Below are 10856 nucleotides of genomic sequence, written 5' to 3' on the forward strand. Positions count from 1 at the left end.
GGATGGAGGATGGCTGAGTCGGGGTGGGCAGATGGATAGGTAAGTGGTTTGACTGGAAGTGTGGGTGGGCTGAAGGTGAGAGGGCGGCTGAGTGGGAGAGTGAGTGGGCAGACAGATGGGCCGTTGAGGAAGGATGGATAAATGATGGTAGATGGGTGGGTGGACAGATGAACAGCAACGGCACTGGGACTGGAATCAGGGGTGTATCTGACTTCAGACCCAGGACCCTCACCCAGGGCTGCTCCAGAAATGTCTTCAAGCCCCAGGAACCTGGACCCGGCTGGAGTGGAGGGCCCTGAGGACCAGAGGGACCCTCTTGCCCCAGGTGGAGTTTCATGGAACCACCTCTGCTCCCCACTTCCCGAGATCAGAGCCTCTCAGCTGCATGCCCCACTGCCTGGGCCTCCTTGGGAGGGGAAATAGGGCCCTACCTTTTCCAGGTAGTTAAACTCCATTGCGATCTCCCGGAAGAAAAAGTAGATGTGGCTGCCCCACTCCACCACGTGGACAAAGTAGGGCTCTGTAGGAGAGGAGGGGTCAGAACTCAGCCCGTGACAGGAGAAAGGGAGTTTCTGGGGCTGGGAACGCAGTAGCCTGGGTGGCTGCTTTTACAGTGAAGTGGGGAATATAAGCTGATTACCCAGGCAAAACAAAAGAGACCAAAGTTCTGGGGGTTTTTTGGAGGGAGTAGGTGTCAGAATCCTAAAATCACCGTGTCTTCTTTCCACAGACAGCAACGTCTACTATTTTGTTACCTTCCTCCCTCATGTGTTGAGCTGAGCTCCTACCATACCGCTCATGCTGTTCCATTTCAGGTTACTAAGCCACCCATTTCCAGCAAGTTCTGCTTTAGATCCAACTTAAATCTTTCCTCTAACTTTATCTTCAAAGAGGCTAGTAGGTTCCAAAGATGAGATGGGAGTTCCCTGCCTGTCTCCTCTGGGACTGTTATTCTGGTGGGGGAATTTGATGAATGCCAGCCCTACCAGGTCTGCCCCTATCACCCCACCTTTGAACCACTTGGAGTCGTGTTTCACGGTGCGCAGAGTGGGCCGGTCCCCGAGGCTGTGGTAGATGACGGCGTCGATGGCTAGGAAGTCGGTAACGGTGGCTGTGAAGAGCATCCCTTCTGGATGGGGGTGAGTCAGGGGGAGGCAGGTGAGAGATTAGATCATAGAGGCCGGAATCTGGGTGGGTCAAAACTTGACTTCAAGACTGAGCCCTGAGCCTAAGTGAGCCCTAAGCCCCAGGCTGAGCCCCAACTCCTCAGCTCATCCCCAACTTCGGCTGAGCCCTGCCCTTGAGATTCTGCCTGTTTTATAGCTGGAGAGATGGTCTCCCAGCCATCTTCTAAATGACCTGACCCCAAGAGTGGAAAATGCCACGTCTTGCTGTGGACTGGGGCCCCATCAGATGGTCAGAGTTGGGGGCACTCACCAGAGAAGAGGGCAACATTGGCGTGTTTGGGGTCGTATGGGCAGCGGGCCATGCCACCGATGTTGTCCCCGAGGGGCTGCAGTGTGTCCATCTGCAGGGGGGACAGGGACTGAGTGACAGAGCTCCTGTCTATACCTAGCAGCCCCTGGCTCCCCCAGCCACCCCCTCCAAGGGGAATCCTGGCGCCACCTTGGATGTTGTGTGACTTGGTCAGTCATTTAACCTCTCTGGGACTCAATTTACTGATCTGTAATAAATGGGTCTGAATCGATCCTAATTCATCCTATAACTGGTTTGTAGTTTAAGTTGCTGCAGCCTGTACGGGCCTCCTTTGGAAGCCTCCTCTGGAGCTCCGGGTGAGGGGCCTGGGAGGGCGTATCCAGTAAGGCTTCCTGTAGGAGATGATGTGGCCTGGGGATAGGGCATGACCAGTGGAGGGCCGGTGAGCAAAGGCGTGGAGTTTGAACCTGGGGCAGTCACGGCTTCGAAGAGCGATGACTCACGCTGTAGTTGGCACACACGGGGTTGAAGGCATTGGAACCACACACGAAGAGGGTGGATCCGTCCCGAAGTAGAAGCACCTTTACAAAATTTCGACACTCGCCCTGGATTGGGGCGGCGGGAAGAGAGAAGCCAGGGTGGGTGTGGTCACGGGTGTGGGCGGGGCCAGGGAAGAGGCAGGGCCTGCAAGGAGGGGCCAGGGATGTGGGCGTGGCAAAATCAGGGGGCTAAACTAGGACTAGGCTGGGGGCGAGGCCATGACTAAGGGAGGGGCCCAGACAGGGAAATAGGGCACTTGAAGGGGTGGCGCTATGGCAAGACGAGGGCTAAGGGCACGGCCACGACTGAGGACCATCTTGGGGGCGTGGCCAGGCTCTGGGAGTAGCCATGGCAACACCAGGGCCCTGGCTTAGAATGAAAGCAGAAGATTTGCCCTGGCGGGTAGCCAGAACGGATTGGGGCGTGGTTGGAGGCGTGACCAGGGCTGATGGAGGCGTAGCCAGGGCCCACTTACCTCCTGCTTGCCCTTCATCCGACACACGCTGATGTCGCTGGGGTTGGAGCACCGGGTCAGCTTCTGGGACACAGAGAGCTGGTGAGGTGAGCGGGGTCCTTGACAGCCCTAGGAACCCTGCTAGGGAGGCCCGAATCCACCTTGCTCCCCAGCTCAGTGTCCGGGCCCCCTGGCGGGAGCCCCAAGCATTGCCCCCTCCCCTCCCGCCTGCACCCCCTCCTCACCCGCTGGTACCGCAGCTCCATGGACGTGGGGGGCTCCAGCTCCACCCGGTACAGGTTGTCCCTAGAGGAGGGGTGTAGTTAATGAGATCGGAGAGCCTCCCCTCCCCCCCATTATTCTGACAGCAGACGTGAGGTCCAACACGTGCCAAACAGGGGCGTGCCAGCGCCTCTGCCATGTGCAGCTCCGCATGTGCATGCCCTAACACGCCTTCTCGTGCCCTAAAGTGAGCCACGGGTTCTAGCACACCCCACATGCCTTACCACGCCACCTCACGCTTACACACCCCATGGCATACACCCAACACAACGCACTGTCTGATGCCTTTACATCCGCTGTCCGCCCCCAGTCTCCCCCAGGCCCTCACCTTTCCCCCCATGCCGCAGAAACTGCCCTAATCAAGGTCACTGGGCCCTATTAAGTCCAGCGGTCACTTCTCTGTCCTCCTGCCCCTCTCCACAGCATCTGCCCCGGCCAGTCCACCCTCGTCCTGGGAACTCCATCCTCACTGGGTCCTTGGACCCTGCACTCACCTGGCTTCCCTCCCACCTCTCCGGGCCCTCTTCTCTCCCTGGTGGGCCCACACCTGGGTTCTCTGGCCTCTTCCCTCCCCCACCCATACCCCTCCTGGGTGCCTTGTCCACTCTCAGGGCTGGAACCACGTCTCTGCCCAGATGACACCCACAGTCCTGTCTCCAGCCAGGGCCTCCCCTGAGCTCCAGATTTGGGGTCCAGCTAACCCTCAAGGTCTCCACGAGGGGGCTCAAAGGTGTCTCATACTCTGTCTCACACTCATCTTGGCCACACGGCACCCGACCATCCCCCAAATCTGCTCCCGCCCTGTCTGCCATCTCGGCTGAGGCAACTCTATCCCCACGACGTAGGAGTCACCTTCAACTCCCTTCTCCTTCCCTCCCAGTGTCACCTCTGCCTTCAGTATCTAGCGAGGGTTCACCCACTTCTCACATCCTCTATGACCACCACCCTAATTCAGCCCCCATTACCGCCCACCTGGACCAGCATTTTTCCCTCTGCCCTAGTCTAGTGGCTCCTGCCCTCACCAGTACAGTCTGTCCTCCCCCAGCCGCCGCCAGAGGGCACCTGTGAGCACCTGAGTCAGGTCCTGTCCCTCCTCTGCCCACAGCCCTCCAGGGTCCCACCTCCCTTGGGGGTAAAAGCTCAAGTCCTCCCCTGCAGCCCACAAGGCCCTGCCTTTCCTGACCCGTCCCCTCCCTGCCCTCCCCTCCTCCTCTCCCCCTCACTCACTCTGCTCCAGCCACACAGGCCTCCTTGCTATCCCTCCACCATGCCAGGCAGAGTCCGGCCCCAGGACTTTTGTACGGGCTGTGTCCTATGCCCTGACTTCTCCCTCTCCTGCAGATTTCCTTATAGCTGGCTCCTCATCATTCAGTTCTCAACTCAAATGTCACCTTCTCAGAAAAGCCTTTGGGGTGCCACTTCAGCACCCCCTCTAGCAAAGAAAAATAAATAAATAAATAAATAATGCAGGGACAACTGGATATTCACATGCAAAAGGGTGAAGTTGGAACCCTACCTCATACCATATACAAAAATTAATTCAAAAAGGATCAAAGACCTACAGTGAGAGCTTAAACTGTAAGACTCTTAGAAGAAAAAGTAGGGTAGTTTTCTGGCCTTGGATTTGGCAATGGTTTCTTATATATGACACCAAAAACACAAACAACAAAAGAAAAAATAGGTAAGTTGAACTTCCTTAAAATTAAACACTTTTGTGCTTCAAAGGACACTATCAAGAAAGTGAAAAGACAACACAGAGAACAGGAGAAATTTGCAAATCATGCATCCGATAAGAGTCTAGTATCCAGAATATATAAATAACTTACAACTCAACAACAAAAAGACAACCCAATTAAAAATAGGCAAAGGATTTGAATAGACACATTCCTCCAAATAAGATATACAAATGAAAAATGGTCAGTTAACCATTAGGGAAATATAATACAAAACTAAAATGAAATACCATTTCATACCCCCTAGGATGACTATAATAAAAAAGACAGACAATAACAAGTATTGGTGAGGATATGGAGAAATTGGAACTCTTAAGGCATTGCTGATGGGAACATAAAGTGGTACAGCCCCTTTGGAAAACAGCTTGGCAGTTCCTCAAAAAGTTAAAGTTATCATATGATCTAGCAATTCCACTCCTACATATATACCCAAAGAACTGAAAACACATGGTCACACAAAAATTTGTATATGGATGACCATAGCACAACTATTTACACAGGCATGCCTGGTTTTATTGTGCTTCACTTTATTTTGCTTTGCAGATAATGCATTTTTTACAAATTGAAATTTTGTGGCAACCCTCTGTGGAGCAAATCTATCAGCACCATTTTCCCAACAATATTTGCTCACTTCGTGTCTCTGAATCACTTTTTTGGTAATTCTTGAAATCCTTCAAGCTTTTCCTTTATTATTATGTTTGTTATGGTGATCTGTGATCAGTGATCGTTGATGTTACTACAAAAACTCACTGAAGCCTCAGATAATAGTTAGCATTTTTTTAGCAATAAAGCATTTCTTAATTAAGGTATGTACATTGTTTTTTTAGACACAGTGCTATTGAATACTTAATAAACTACAGTATAGTGTAAACATGCTTTTATATGCACTGGGAAACCAAAAAATTCACATGACTCACTATACTGCAACATTTGCTTTATTGTAGTGGTATGGAACTGAACCCACAACATCTCCTAGGTAAGCCTCTAATAGCAAAAAAGTGGAAACAGCCCATAGGTTCACCAGTTGATGGATGGAGAAACAAAATGTGGTACATCTATACAATGAAATATTATTCAGCCATAAAAAGAATGAAGTACTGATACATGCCACAACAGGATGAACCTTACAAGCATTATGCTAAGTAAAAGTAGCCAGAAACACAAAGCCATATATTGCATGATTCCATTTCCATGAAATATCCAGAATAGGCAAATATGTGGATACAGAGAAAGAGAGAGAAAGTAGATTAGTCATTGTCAGGGACTGGGGAAAGAGGTGATGGGGAGTGACTGCTAATGGGTACATGGTTTCTTTCTGAGGTGATGAAAATGTTGTGAAAATAGATAGTGGTTATGGCTGCACAACCTTGTGAATATGTTAAAACCCACTAAATTGTATGCTTTAAAATGGTGAATTTTATGACATATTGTAACCAAGTTCAAGCTGATACTAGTTGTTGCACAAGAGGCCACTGAGTTGAGAGACAAGGTGTTGGGGCAAGGAAAAACGACTTTATTCAGAAAGCTAGCAAACCAAGAAGATGACGGACTAATGTCCTAAAGAACCATCTTAATTCAGGGTAGAATTCAAACTTTTTTTATTGTAGGGAAGAAGGAAGCAAGAAGGGGTTAAGATCAGGAAGTGACATGTGGTCACCAGCAAGGGTCCGAGGATGGTTGTGAAAACTTTGTTCTTGGTCAGCTGACTTGGGTTGATGTGAGTCTGGTCACAATGTTCCTTTAAATCTGGACAAAACAATAGTTATTTTTTTGTTCATACTTCCTTATCTCCCTGTGGGAGACAAGTTTCAGGTGAGGGGCTGTTTGCACAAATCTTAAGCTGTAAGCAAAATTCCTTTAGTGATTAACATGTGTACGTGTAGAGCTAAGCAGAGGTTTATGACTCAGAGATTAAAGCAGCAGAAGAGATAGATACATTATGGAGTCAAAGATGCCAAGCTTCTTCTACAAATAAGATGCAGTCAGGGGACACTGTGTGGAGGGGAGTCTGTCCTCAAGAGGGCCCCACACAGTTCTGCATTGTTACAATATGAATTATACCTCAAAGAAAAATTAGCCTTTTAGTTTAAGGGAAAAAGTGTGAGCTATATTAGAGTTTCAAAATCACAATAAAAATTTTTAATACTTTTTATTTTGAAATGAATGTAGATTCACAGGAAGTTGCAAAAATAGAGTTCGTCTGACCCTTTACCCAGCTTCCCACAATGGTGACATCTTATATAATTGAAGTACAATATCAAAACAGGAAATTGACACTGGTACAATACCGTTAATTAGACTACAGGCCTTATTCAGTTTTCACCACCTTTATACACACTCATTTGTGTGTGTGTGTATGTGTGCATGTATGTGTGTCTATACAATTTGACCCCATATATAGATTTGCGTAGCCCCCATGACCGTCATGATATAGAACTGTTTCATCACCATAGAGGAACTCCCTCATACTATACCTGTATAATCACATACCTCCACCTTCGTCCCTGTCTCCTGGCAATCACTGACCTGTTCTCTATTTCTGTTGCTTTGTCATTTCAAGGATATTACCCTCAGCCTTCTGTATCCAAGGGTTCTGCATCCACGATTTCAACCATGGATCAAAAATATTTCATCAAAAATATTGTCAGATCAAAAATATTCAAAGTATCCAGAAAAAATTCCAGAAAGTTCCAAAAGGCAAAACTCGAATTAGCCACAAGCCAGCAATTATTTACATGGCATTTACATTGTATTAGGCACTATAATATAAGTAATCTAGAGATGATTTTTAAATATATGAGAATGGGACCTAATTCAACTTAAAAGCGTTTGCATAGCAAAGGAAACCATCAACAAAACAAAAAGACAACTTACTGAATGGGAGAAAATATTTGCAAACAATATGACCCATAAGGGATTAATACCTAAAATATATAAACAGCTAATACAACTTAATATCAAAAAACAACCAACCCAATTTAAAAGTGGGCAGAAGACCCGGACAGACATTTTCCCAAAGAAGACATGCAAATGGCCAACAGGTACTTGAAAAGATGCTCAACATTGCTAATCATTAGAGAAATGCAAATTAAAACCACAATGAGCTATCACCTCACACCTGTCAGAAGAGCTATCATCAAAAAGACCACAAATAACAAATGTTGGTGAGGATGTGGAGAAAATGGAACCCTCGTACACTGTTAGTGGAAATGCAAATTGATGCAGCCACTATGGAAAATAGTATGGAAGTTCCTCTAAAAACTAAAAACTAAAACTAAAAATAGAACTAAACATGATCCAGCAATTTCACTTCTGGGTATATATCCGAAGAAAAAGAAAACACTAATTCGAAAAGATACATGCACCCCAATGTTCATATCAGCATTACTTACAATTGTCAACATATGGAAGCAAACTGTGTCCATCAACAGATGAATGGATAAAGAAGATGTGGTATATTTATATACAATGGAATACTGCTCAGCTATAAAAAAAGAATGAAATTTTGCCATTTGCAACAACATGGATGGGCCTGAAAGGTATTATGCTTAGTGAAATAAGTCAAACAGAGAAAGACACATACTGTATGTTACCACTTATATGTGGAATCTAAGAAATACAACAGACTAGTGAATATAACAAAAAAGAAACAGACTCACAGATATAGAGAACAAAGTAGTGCCTACAAGTGGGGAGAGGGAAGAGGGATAGGGTAAGGGATTAAGAGGTGCAAACTACTATGTATAAAATAAATAAGCTACAAGGATATATTGTACAGCACAGGGAATATAGCCAATATTTTATAATAACTATAAAAGGAATATAATGTATAAAAATTTTGAATCACTATGTTGTGCACCTGAAACTAATATAATATTATAAATCAACTATACCTCAATAAAATAAATATATAAAATAAAATTTAAAATAATAAAATATAAGGGAGGATATGCATAAGGTGTATGCAAATGCTACATCATTTTATATAAGGGACTTGAATATTTGCAGATTTGGGTATCTGCAGCAAGGTGGGTGGGGTCCTGGAACCAATCTCCCTCAGATACCAAGGGACAACTGTATACAAATGGAATCACACAGTATGTAATCTTTTGAAATTGGCTTTTGTCCCTAAGCATAATGTCCTTAAGATCCAACCAAGGTGTCATATATCAATAGTTCATTCCTTTTCATTTCCGAGTACTATTCCATGGTCCGGATGTACCAAAGTTCATTTTACCACTCACCCAATGGAAAACATCTGGATTGTTTCCAGTTTTTGGCTATTACAAGTAAAGCTTCTATAAACATCCATGTACAAGTTTTTGTGTGAACATGTTTTATTTTTCTGGCATAAATGCCTAGGAGTGCAATTCATGGGCTATATAAGTAATTGCATGTTTAGTTTTATAAGAAACAGTCACACTATTTTCTAGAGTGACTGTACCGCTTTACATTCCCATCAGCAACATATGAGGCAGCAAGTTTCTCTGCATCTTAGCCAGTATTTGGTATCGTCACTGTTTTTATTTTAGTCATTCTGATACAGGCGTAGTGATATCTCGTTGTAGTTTTAATTTGCATTTGGGGGGGTCAGTCTCAGCCTACCAATGGTGATGCTATTAGTTAGAAATGCCTGGGGGCACTCACCTGGGCCCTACTACTTGTGGGTGAGCCCCAAGGACATTTCCCTAACCAGAGCCAATGTTGTGGCTGGATCGGCTCTTGTGGTTCTTAATTATGATTGCAAGACCATCAAGGAAATTTAGAAAAATGAGGTTCATTACTCATAAGTCCTGGATGGTACATAGCACTCTGAGGACCACACAGAGAGGTCATGGGGATAGAGAGAGAGAGCATGTGAACCTGGGGTTCTGCCTTTATTGGGGTTGAGGATGGGGTGCCCAGGATTCCACGAGTTCATTCTTTATTGGTGAATTTAAAACATAAGAGTGGGAATTAAAGCATAGGAAGGGAAAAGCAGGGTCACGCATCCTTTCAGTTATCTAGGTCGCCCAGAGCTTTCTAAAAGGGGAACTACAGGAGTGGGACAGCCTGGCTCTTTATCTCATTGTGTAGCTGGCAATGTGTTTATTCAAGATGAATGTTTTTGAAACGGATGCCTCAGCAATCAAAAGCTTAATGACAGGCACTTACATTACAATAAAAAAGCTAATTATTAAGCACTTACACTACAATTTTCCTAATGGTTAATGACGTTGAACATCTTTTCATGTGTTTATTTGCCATCTATCTATCCTCTTCAGTGAAATGAAGACTTTTGCCCATTTTCTAATTGGGTTGATTAGCTTTTTGCTGTTGAGAGTTCTTTATATATTCTGGATACTAGTCCTTTGTTGGATACATGGTTTACAGATGCTTTCTCCAAGTCTATACCTTGTCTTTTCATCCTCTTAACAGGGTCTTTTGCAGAGAAAATATTTTTAGTTTTGGTAAAGTCCAATTTATCAAATTTTTCTTTCATGAATTTTATCAGTTTACTATTGCAGCTATAACAAATTACCACAAACATAGTGGCTTAAAACAACTAATATATTATCTTACAGTTCTGGAGGTCAGAAGCCTGAAAAAGGCTCTCACCAGGCTAAAACAAGGTGCTGGCAAGGTTGCATTCCTTCTGGAGGCTCTAGGAGAGAATTCATTCCTTGCCTTTTCCTGCTTTTAGAGGCTGTCTGAATTCCTTGGTTCATGACCCTCCTCCAGCAAAGGTGTCACTCCAACCCATGCTTCTGGCATCACATCTCTCTCTGATTCTTACCTTCCGGCCTCCCTCTTATATGGACCCCTGTGATTACACTGGGTCCACATAGATTATTCAGGATAATCTTCCCATCTCTTAATCATATCTGCAAAGTCCTCAGCCACATAAGGTGCAAATTCACAAGTTCCAAGGATTAGGACGGGGACATTTTAGGGTTAACCATTATTCAGCCTACTACATGGATCTTGTTTTTGGTGTCATGTCTAAGAGTCCTTCACCAAGCTCTAGGTCCCCAAGATTTTCTCCCATGTGTTTTCCTAACATTTTTCTAATTTTACATTTTATATTTAAGCCCATGATCCATTTGGAATTAATTTTTGTGTAAAGTATGAGGGATTAATAAATTTTGACTATGTATAAAATGCCACCCTGAGCAAGTAAAACCATTGTACTTACTCACAGAAGGCCACCAAGATGGTTCATCTCTTTCAAGTGTTTTCATTGATTAAAAACAGGGACAACACACATGCCAAAAAAGGAAACTACAGAATAATATCACCTACAAACAAAGATGTAAACCTCTTAAATAAAATAAGAATAAATTGGATTCAGAGTTCCCTCAACAGAATGCTCCACCGCCAAGAAAGATTTATCCCAGGAATGCAAATATGGCTAAATATTAGGAAATCTA

At 44.9% G+C, this 10856-nt stretch overlaps 1 long non-coding RNA gene across 1 annotated transcript; it reads right to left on the reverse strand.

Moving 5' to 3' along the window:
* Window positions 1–429: 429 nt before the first annotated feature.
* On the reverse strand, window positions 430–1492 carry LOC116747295. The gene is made up of 3 exons (XR_004347980.1): window positions 1438–1492; window positions 1010–1129; window positions 430–520 (listed from the first exon to the last, which is right to left on the reverse strand). It is a non-coding gene; the product is annotated as an uncharacterized LOC116747295 (long non-coding RNA).
* Between the last annotated feature and the right edge of the window lie 9364 nt (window positions 1493–10856).

The sequence above is a fragment of the Phocoena sinus genome, chromosome X (genome assembly GCF_008692025.1).
Source record: "Phocoena sinus isolate mPhoSin1 chromosome X, mPhoSin1.pri, whole genome shotgun sequence".
Lineage (NCBI taxonomy): Eukaryota > Metazoa > Chordata > Mammalia > Artiodactyla > Phocoenidae > Phocoena > Phocoena sinus.